Source organism: Macaca fascicularis, chromosome 4, assembly GCF_037993035.2.
Source record: "Macaca fascicularis isolate 582-1 chromosome 4, T2T-MFA8v1.1".
Lineage (NCBI taxonomy): Eukaryota > Metazoa > Chordata > Mammalia > Primates > Cercopithecidae > Macaca > Macaca fascicularis.
Window position 1 is genome coordinate 113,761,695 of NC_088378.1, and position 10,626 is coordinate 113,772,320.

Here is a 10,626-nt window from a genome sequence, read left to right on the forward strand (position 1 = left end):
CCTGGATCATGCCATGTGGTGTTTGCTTCTTCATTCAGTCACCATTCCTTGGTCTGAGCACTTAGGTTGTGCCCATGGTTGCACACTTAGTTTATCTGGGTACACTCAGGTTACATAACTGAGAAATAACTTACCACTTTATTACACAAAGTTGAACCAGATTGGGTTATTGCAGTTAATGATAAATGTTTATGTCTGTGCTATCAAATATATAGGTATTACTATAGTTTGGAATTACCACATGTATCACTAAGGTATCAGTATCAGTAAACTGGAATCAAGTAGGTTTAAAAAGTACCAGAATTATTACCAGGATTATTACCTCTCTTAAGAAGCCCAGTGACAGGGCAAGTTGGCATACCCCAGGTACAGGTTGTCATGACTCTGGCTCTGCCCCTTTGTCATTTTCTCTGTTTCACCCTCCTCTGTGGACAGACCTTGCTCTTAGACTCATAGCATGAAGGGTAGGCCTAGTAGCCACACACAACAATGTCCAGAGAAAGAAGAGAACATATATTTCTGTGAGTCTTGAAAAGAGGGAGAGGGAGACTTTCCCAGATGCCCCCAATCCAGCAGCAATCGCCTTTCCCATCAGAGCTGCATCATATTACTGGCTTAAACCAACCCCAGGCAGAGGAACAGAATTGTCAAGTTTGTCTTCAAGGCTTTGCCTTGTAGTAGCCCCAACCTCCCCTGAATCACCTGGACCCATGGGAAAGGGTGGATAAGGAAGAAACATTGTAATTGTTTTCGGAAGGAGGGTTGAGGGGATGGATGCTGGTTAGCCAGCCAAAAGTGTGTGCTGTGCAATATGTCATGTATATATTTTTTAAAATATTGTTCTTATTCATGGAGGTTAAAAGATCTAAGTCACATAGGTAGTGTTACAAAATAATAGATAAAATATTGTAGTGTCACATAGTGTTATAGAGTACAGAGTGTTAGAATTATTAGCAAACGATCTAACAAGGCAGCCCATGCTGGTGTGCAAAAACGAAGAAAGTTTTTCTACTGTGTAGGTAAAACTCATGTCTGATTATAAGGCAGAGGGAAGTATCAAATAACAAAGGGCTGTCTAAGGAGTTACAACAATGAGGAGTGGCAGCATATTCCCTACTCCCTCCCATGTTAATTGCAGGCATAGCTAGTCAATCACAGTATGCCTCCTTGCTGAGGGTAGAATGGTTTGTCCTTTTCAGACAGCTCCTGACCAGTTGGAATTGATCCTCTAAACAAAACCTATCCACAATCTATGACATAGTCATGTTGTTACTGAACTAATATTTTACTTAACGAGCAAAACTCATATATGTGAAGCAGCTTGAAAAAGTTTCAATGTAATTTCAAATTAAAATAAATCAAGATATGGACCAAAAGCATAGGAAATGGAAACATAAGTAGTAAATTTATATAATCATGGCTTTGGTATAAGTGACCTTTGAATCAGGTCCTGCAGGATACAGAGATGGTATGAATCAGTATATGAGAAACAGAGAAACAGAGGAGACATATCAGGGTATTAGCAAAGACAGGTAGGCAGTAGGATCATTGCTGTTAAAACATTAAGGGATGAAAACGCATGTGTCCCCAACCTTTTCTCTGTACCCTCTTTTCATTAGAATGCCCTCTTCCTTCATCCCTTGGCAGTTTATCCTTATTCTGTTTGCCTTCAACCAAATCCCAATGTCAGCAAAAGATCTGGCAAACTCATTCATACTAAATAGCACATGGTTGATAAAGCTCAATGAGAAATCTTTCCTTGAGCTATTTTGAATATTTGTTAGAAGCAAAGCCTTCAGCAGAAGGAGTGAAATTAATAAGGTATAATTTTATAAACTAGTGAAACAGGAGCAGGGTAAGGGCAGGAGACATTTTTGGCACACAAAGGCCTTTCCCAAGCCTATGAAATCATATTGGAAAAGTAAATACTGAACAGTGACAAAAAGAAAAATACTTTGGGTGAAGGCAATTTATTCTGCCTACAATGCACAACATTTTATTAAAATGGCTTTATGGAGATGTAATTAACACATCATACAATTCAACCATTTAAAATGTACAAAGGAATAATTATCAGTAGATTCACAGAGTTCTGCAACCATCACGACTATCTAAGTTTAGAACATTTTATTCACCTCCCCCAAAACCCTATACCCACTTGCAGCCACTTCCTGTTTCTCCTCACCCGAGTTTCTAGAAACCAGTAACTTGCTTTTCTCTATAGCTTTGCCTATTCTGACCATTTCATAAAAATGCAATTATATAATATGTGGTCTTCTGTGACTGTGTCCTTTGACATAGTGTAATGTTTTCAAGGTTCATCTATGTTGTAGCATGTATCAGTACTGCATTCCTTTTTATTTCAGAATAATATTCCATTGTAAGGATATTCTACATTGTGTTTATCCATTCATCAGTTGATAGACATGTGGTGGGTTGTTTCCACTTTTTGGGTAGTATGAATAATGCTGCGATGAACATTTGTGTACAAGTGTTTGTGTGGGCATTTTTTCATTTCTCTTGGGTATACACCTAGAAGTGAGACTGCTGGGCCCTATGGTAACACTATGTTTAACCTTTTGAAGAACTGTGTGACTGTTTTCTAAAGTGGTTGTACCATTTTAAATTCCCACCGTCACTATGGGAGGGTTCCAGTCTCTCCACATCCACACCAAGACCTGCTTTTATCTATCTTTTTTTAATATAACCATCTTAATGGGCGTGAAGTGATATTTCATGGTAGTTTTGATTTGCATTTCTCTGATGTCTAATACTTTTTTTACATTCTCTTCCTATCTCATACAAAATGTATTAGATATTATAAGTAATTTAGAATGATTTAAAAATGTGTACAGGAGAATATGTATAGGTTATATACAAATACAACGCCATTTCACATAAGGGACATCGTAAATTTTGGTATGGGGAGGTAGGGAAGTAGGTCCTGGAACCAATCTCTCTTGGATACCAAGGGACCACTGTGTATTCATTTTACAAATGAGAACAGGAGTAATTTGGAAGTTAAATAATTTGTTCAAGGTCACACACAAGACTAAGTGGCAGAGCAGTGGTTAGAACCTAGCCATGCTTATCTCCTTAGTTTTTGCCCTTGTTCATGGTGCTTCTCTGCCTTTGCTATTGAAGAATAAACAATCAAAGCCATGTGCCCTTTTATCATTGCCTGGCAGCCCCAGAACTGCTGAATGGTATGATTTAAACGGAAGAGGAGTGCCGTTGTATATAAGCCACCTCTCCTTGCTCTGCAGCAGACAGTCCTTTGAAGTGGAGAGAACAGATATTCAGGGAATAGAAAAAGGAAACTTCAGACTGTTTGAATTTCATATGAAAAGTTGTCAGTTAGTGTTATTGATTCACCCCCACATGTAGCAGCTGGTAAAGGGTTTGTTTTAACTTTTTTTTCTCCTGATGCCTGAAAGTTTTGCTACACTATAGTCACAGAATTGAGAGACTGCTTAAACACAACCAAATCCTTTTGATGTGTTACTTTAAGAATTATTCTAATGTTCCCTTCTAATGATAATAGTTATCCTCAAGGAGTGAAAAGAGGAAATCTAATGTGTGCGTTATTCCAGGAGGAAAAAACAAAACACTTTTCCTGAGTGTCAAGAAATACATAAAAGCAAAACTCCATGCTGACTTGTAGTTTAGAGTTTCTTGGAGCTACTATTATGCTAATAAGTCTTAGTGACTAATTATAGTCAAGAAAAATATGTGATATGTACAGATTTGAAAGAAATTAGGCCAGACATCTAAAAAATATATGAACTTACTGGCAAATTAGATTTTTAATAAAAATTGAGAAAAGTTCCTACCACAAATGCTGATCTGTCTGGAAGCATGATTGGAAATTTGACAGTTAGTACAAGGTGTTTTTTTAAAGCTGATTTTTTTAAAGGACATTCTGCAAGGCCAGATCTAATTGGTATTCTTTGGATAACAGTAGATTTATTGGTACTTGTGTTCCTCAGTGTCACAGACACCAGGGTAAAGTTACGGTGAGAGCTACATGGCCAGGTAAAGCAGGGTATTTAGCAATTACCAAGATAAAAGAAGTAAACCTGGGGTGATGCCTCTCTAAGTTCATTTCCTTATTTTAGTTCATTTCTTGTATGATTTTACAAAAGGGATATCCAACACCTGTGGACATTCTTGTGGATCTGTCAGGCCTCCATTCTCCTTTTTATATGTCATCTGGTTGGTGTTGAGCTTGGCTTGCAGCCTGAGCCCATCTATAAAGCTTACCTCTTCCTGGGTGTAGGCATTGATTTATGGATAGGCATTTGACCTAATTTGGACCAATGGAATCAAGGTCTAGGACTTCTGTTCAATCTGTTATAGGCAAGAAGCTCTTCATTTCTGCTTTGGTTGAGAAGAAAATAATGTAAGTCTGAGGCTACTGGTGGCCATTTTCTCTTCTAGGATTGAAACCAACACAGAAGGAAGCAGAACCTGGATGAGGAGACACAGTCCTGCTGACATGGTTTGAGCTCTTAGATCAAGCTGTGCTCAGAATTATCCTTGTCCTTTTACTAAATTCCATGAGCCAATAAATGCCCCTACTCCACTTAAAAAAAAATCAATTTGGTTCAGATATTCTTTTCCTTGTAACCAAAAAGGTATATTTCATTGACATTATTTTCATAAGTTTATGTTTTATTTAAAAGGTTATACTTGTTGCATTAGTCAAGGTTCAATCATAGAAACAGAAGCACTAATGAGTTATGAGATAAGGGATTTATTATAGGAATTAGAATTTATACAGTTGTGGTAGGAGCAGGAAAAGAGAAGGTCCAATAACGAATTGAAGGGTGAGAGGCAAGATCATCAACCAGTTAATATGAAAAGTTTGCAAAGGTTTCCAATTGCCAAAATGAGGCCGAAGGGAAAGTTCATGGAAAAGTCCATGGGGAGCTGTGACTCTGGGTAACTAAGGCCTCTGTGCATTCACTACCAAGAGTCTTGGGGTGGACCTCGGACTGCTGTTAAGAGGTTGATGCAGAGCAGAGAACCAGGACCAACTGAAACCTGCTGCCAACTCCATGCCACTCTATCTTTGCATCTAACTCACATTGACCTTCTGAGAGTCATGGTTGACCATTCATTTCCACTTTCTAATTCTCGTGAAAATTCTAACTTACCAATTCCAAACTGGAAACATTTTGGGAGCGTAGTTCTAACTTAGTCACCATATTTGCTCTTAGCGATTTAATTTATGATTAATTTAGATTTAAAGTAATTGAAGTATTGTGCAAAAGGCAGTCACAATGAGGAAAAGTTGATACAAATAATTAACTTGACATTCCAATATAAATATCTACTGGCATTAATTATATAGCACATCACAATTGTTAAGGGCAGGGGTTTGGAGTCAGATGAAATTGTATCTAAGTCCCGGTTTTACCATTTTCTAGTTGGACAATTGAAACATTATTTTTATTTTAAGCCTTAGTTACCTCATCTGTGAAAGGGAGATATTAATAATGTCTACTACATGGAGTTGATGAAAGAATTAAGCAAATGTGTTGGAATTAACATAATGAGTGGCAAATTATAATCATGCGTGACTTATTATTGTACATTCATTCATGTATCTTTTATTGCCTACATAAATAATTGTCAAATCTTATTGAGGAGATGAAGAAGGAGAGAGCTTTAGATGATAGTAAGTTTGTATGTGGATTCTTAAGCATAATCCCACTTTCCTACACCCCTAATTTTCTAGTGATTGCTCCTGTTGATTTTGGACTTCATAAAAACATAGTATATGTGTTCCATCTCACCATAAAACTCATGGGTTTCATGTTCTCCAAGTAAGCCTTTATTCATTTTTGTCTTGTGAACTACTAACTAATTTTTCTTCAAAGTATGATAGCTTAATTTTTTAACCAATACCAATTATTTTTAGTAACTTTTTCCCCCTACATATGTACATGCATCTTGTAGACTTTCATCTCTACAATGTTTTTTTGTGCCTATTCTATACAGTACAATTGCCTTGGTCACAATCAGTAAAGTGTTTTTATACAAGAACATGTCTGCCACATACCAAGGTGGTATTTTGGTTTTATCAGATTCTCTGCTAAGCTGCTATTTTTAAATTTTTCCTGACTAAAGCTAGCTAAAAGGTTTGCTCAAGTCAGCTCCTAGTTAGATATACTAAACTATGCCTTCAACATTGCTACAGTGAGGGGAACGTCTATTTAGTTCAGTTGGTTGATATTTCAAATTATTAAAGAGAAATTTAAAATAAGGGGCCTTGTTTCATATTGTAATGAGTTGACATTTTATTCATCAGAAACTTTCCCTATGTATTTTAAAACTCTTTTTTTGATAATTAGTGAATTATAGAAAGAAAGTTTGGAAACAACAGAAAAATATAAAAAACAACAACAACAAAATCACTTGTAATCTCACTACCCAGAGAAAACTGCCATTACTATAGGGATGCTTTTGTTTCATTTCAGACTTTGTCTATGTTTTTCAAAGGTTGGTCATACTATTTGTATGTATACACATAGGCACACAAATACATGTACTCTTATTTAGTTTGGTGTCCCACTTCATTTTATAGCATGTGACTATTCCAAGTTAGTAAACATTCTTCATTCCTTATTTTTAACTTATTATGTCATTGTTGCATATAAATATATGTAAACCTCTTATCAGAATGTCTGGGACATAGGAAGCACTAAAATGGTAACTATTATTAATATCTATATACGTGAATTTTTGTTCCTGGAATTAAAATCATTTTAACTGGTTTAAATTGCATTTTCTTTCAAAGAAAGGTGTTTGTTTTTCTCTTTACCAGGAGCAGATGAATATTCCTAGAGAGTTTATTTCTTTTTTTATAAAGAACAAATTTTTTTCTCCCTCCACATATGATTTAAAATATCTATGTTCTTCTGTATTAACACTAATATGGTCTGCCAGAGCTTGAATTTATGAGCTTCCCAAATAGTTGTGTGCCTATATATTCCTCCTTGTACTTCTTAGTTTTTATTTCATGTTTTGTCAAATGAAAGTGTCTATCTCTGTTTTATGGATCGATTTTTTAAGTGATAATTTTTGCCCACTTAATAATTTGTATCTTAAATGTGGCTTGGTCTAAAATTAATATTGTTACCCCTGGGGTTTACTGTTTTTATTTTGGCTTGAGTTTGATATCTTTTCTATAAGGGTTTTATTTTTAACCCATTGTAATCATTCTGTTATTGTTTCTTTTGTAAGCAGTGTATAACCTTATAATTTAATTGGGAAATTTATACTATTCACATTTATGATCTGAAGGATTTGATATGTTATTTTATAATTTACTTTTCCTTGCCATAATTACTGTTTCCTTATTTCTGAGTTTTTCTACAGATGTCTCATATTTTGCTTTGTTTTCCAATATTTAAGGTGTATATACTAGAGGTTCACATTTTTTGAAAAAATAACTTTCCAGCTACATTTAAAGTATTTATTTTAGTAAGAACTAAATAGTATATTTTTAGTATTCTTTATGCCACTTTTATTTTTGACCCATAATAGCTCTAAATTCTTAAACTTCATTAGTTTTATCTTGAGTTTTAGGCTATATGAGTAGTTAAATAGGTACTTTCTAGGCTATATATATTTTATATATTATTTGTGAAATTTTATGTTTACAGTAATGTTATATAGGCAACCATTATTTGATTTTAATGCTCACCACCAATCCTTTTACATAACAACCTTGTATAAAATATTGAGTTTTTAATTTTAATCCTCTTATTAGCTGACTGATTTTGGAGGTTTAGGAAAGCCCAATCTTCATCCCTTTCCCCTGCCAAGTTCTAAAGAATTGATAATAGACATAGGGGTCAAGTGGGATCAATAACACCTGAACAAGGACTTGGCTCTCTGGTTGTATTCGTCAGAGTTCAGTAACAGAGAAATGAATCAATTTCTGCTAGTTAAAGCAGGAGAAATCATTGTGTGTGTGTGGGCGTGGGGGTGTGTGTGTGTGTGTGTACCTGACATTAAATAGTTTATAAAATGGAATATACAAGAGTCACTCCCAAGCTACAGCCCAGGACCAGGTCACCTGTGGAGCTTACTCCACTACTATAATCAGGAAACGTCCAGCTCCAGGGTCATTCTGTCACAGCCATGATCAGGAAGCTGCTTCTGCACCTGGTTACACAACCATATCCCACTTGTTAGAAAGTGTGCTGGCAAAATGAATGACCCATGGTCTGCCTTTTGGCAGTTAGGAAGCTAGGGACTGGACTATTAATGCTGCCTCAGAAAAACTAAGGTCCTTCATGACTGTGCTGCTAGCAGAAATAAGGAGCAGCAGCTGGAGAAAGTGCCTTGTGCAATACGGCAGCTTTTTCCAAATCTCCTGCAAATGTATTTGATTGGTCTAACCTGAATCACACCTGGAACTTTAGTGCAAAGTAGCCTATGAATTGAATTGTTGGGTCTTCCATTCTCTGCTTTACAGTAATATTCTATAGAAAGAAGATGGAATAGATATCCAGAGTCAAATCTCCTATCTACCACAGTATTAAAGCTGAGAAAACCAAGGATGTACCCAGAAATGAATTTCTCCACTCAGTCATAAGCAGAAAAGATGTACTGCAGGCCTTTTTTCTCCAAGCTTGGATGCTCTGAGCTGATGGTCTACCACTTGGGAACAGGGAAAAGAGGAGAGCATGCTCTGCCTGAAAAGAGTCAGAGAACGAGCAGCAGAGAGAATCGGTGGAATCCATTTCTTCCTTTGAGGCACAACGACTATTCCCCAGTAGTAAGAACCAATGAAGGATAGGTTCTTTCCACAGTTCTTCCCTTCTTAGAGAGGAAAGAAGGTTGGAAAACCCTCTCCCCAGCCTCCCTAGGAAGGTAGACTTTGGGCTGAAGCAGGAATATGGTTTTTATAGTTTGAGATGGGAATGTGAAAAGTGAAGGATAAGAGTTCCACTACATAACTGCACTTGACCTTTTAAGTAAAAATGGTATAACAGTGGTATGTTTTCTGAACCCTCTGTCACTGAGACTGTCTTTTTGCTATCTTCACATGTGAATGACAACTTAGCAGGGCTACATCCTTGTATTATAGCCTTTTCTCCCTAAAAATTCATTGTGTGCTTACTACATATTGCAAAGAAAAAAATTTCAGGCCAGCCTAATATTGTTCCTTGATGGAGAGGCCAGTTTCTTTGCTTTTTCTGCCTAGAGCCTTACGGGCTTTATTTGAGCCTGTTAATGGGGCACTTTCATAGAATATGTAGATTTTGCTCTGTTGATGGAGATTTACTTGGAACATAGTTGAGTTGGCCTTTTAAACTAAGTTATAATGTCTTTAACTAGATTCAACAAGTTTTATTCAATTCTGTCACTCACCATGGCCTCTGTTACATGTTTCTAGTTACATCTTTGGGAATAACTGTAATTCTTAACATAATTTCTTCATTCCCCGGGCTCCACATCTGCCAAATTTCATTATTTTTTAAATCTCTTATCATTTTTTGTTGAGTTTCAGATCATCTTCCTTTAAAAAAGTTTGTGGTCAAATCTACAGTTTTCTATATTTCCAGTTCATTTTCCATTTGATGCCAGGTGAACCCTCTTCTGAAACAAGAGCATGGATATTCCTGTCCTGGTTTAGTTCCCAGTGACACCGAATATGTGTATCTCATGAAGATGGTTTCTTCCCATACCACCTCAGACTTAATTTGACAAGACCATACACCATGTGTCACTAGAGATATTTTGGCTTCCACTTCCGCTGACAGACCTGCCTGGGGATGGTGCCAGCAAGTGTACAACATCCATCTCTGGGGCCTTCATTTGCAGCCCAATTTTTTGTTGCAAATTTTGTTTCCCCAACATGCAAAGAAAGACAAGTACTCATTGGGGCTACCTCAATAAGTGCTACTTTGAAGCAGAGGAACAGTTCCCCGGTTTTGGGGTAAATAAAGATTTTGTTTTATGAAGTAGAAAGTAATATTTGGAGGACTAATGGCTTTTTGGCCTCATTTTAGGCAGATAAATTTTCCGTTTCTTATGGCTAAACCAATTAGAAGAAAAAAACCTGTGTTTCTCAACCCAGATCCATTGGCCTAATAACTAATGAAATTCCTCCATAAAGTTGATTCTAGTTTTCAGTGCTATTGTGTATTGTGTTTGTTTTTGCTTTCAAAGATATTTTAGTAGGAATTTGGATTACTCCATTTTAGGGACTTCTAACCAGGCTCTGTTTTAACTGAAAGCTGGTGGTACTGTGACAGAAGCTTTAAAGATGTGTGATAATAGCTTGAAATCCATTCTGCAGTTGCACAGTTTAGTTCATATACAATTTTTATTGACATGAAACGGGTTAGTTTCTAACAAAATAAAAGTCCATAATTTGGACTAGAGGTTTCTAAAATTGGAATTAATCTTATTTCTCTCCTGATATTATATTTCAGAACTACACTTTCACCTTCATAGTTAATCTGGTAAAGTCCGAAAAAATATTTTTATAAATTCATAATATCATTAAATTCCAACTATGAAAATTTTAGCACCTCATATAATAAGTTAACGCTATAACTGGGTAGGAGAGTGAGTTGTTTGCTTAAATTAAGACTTGTATTC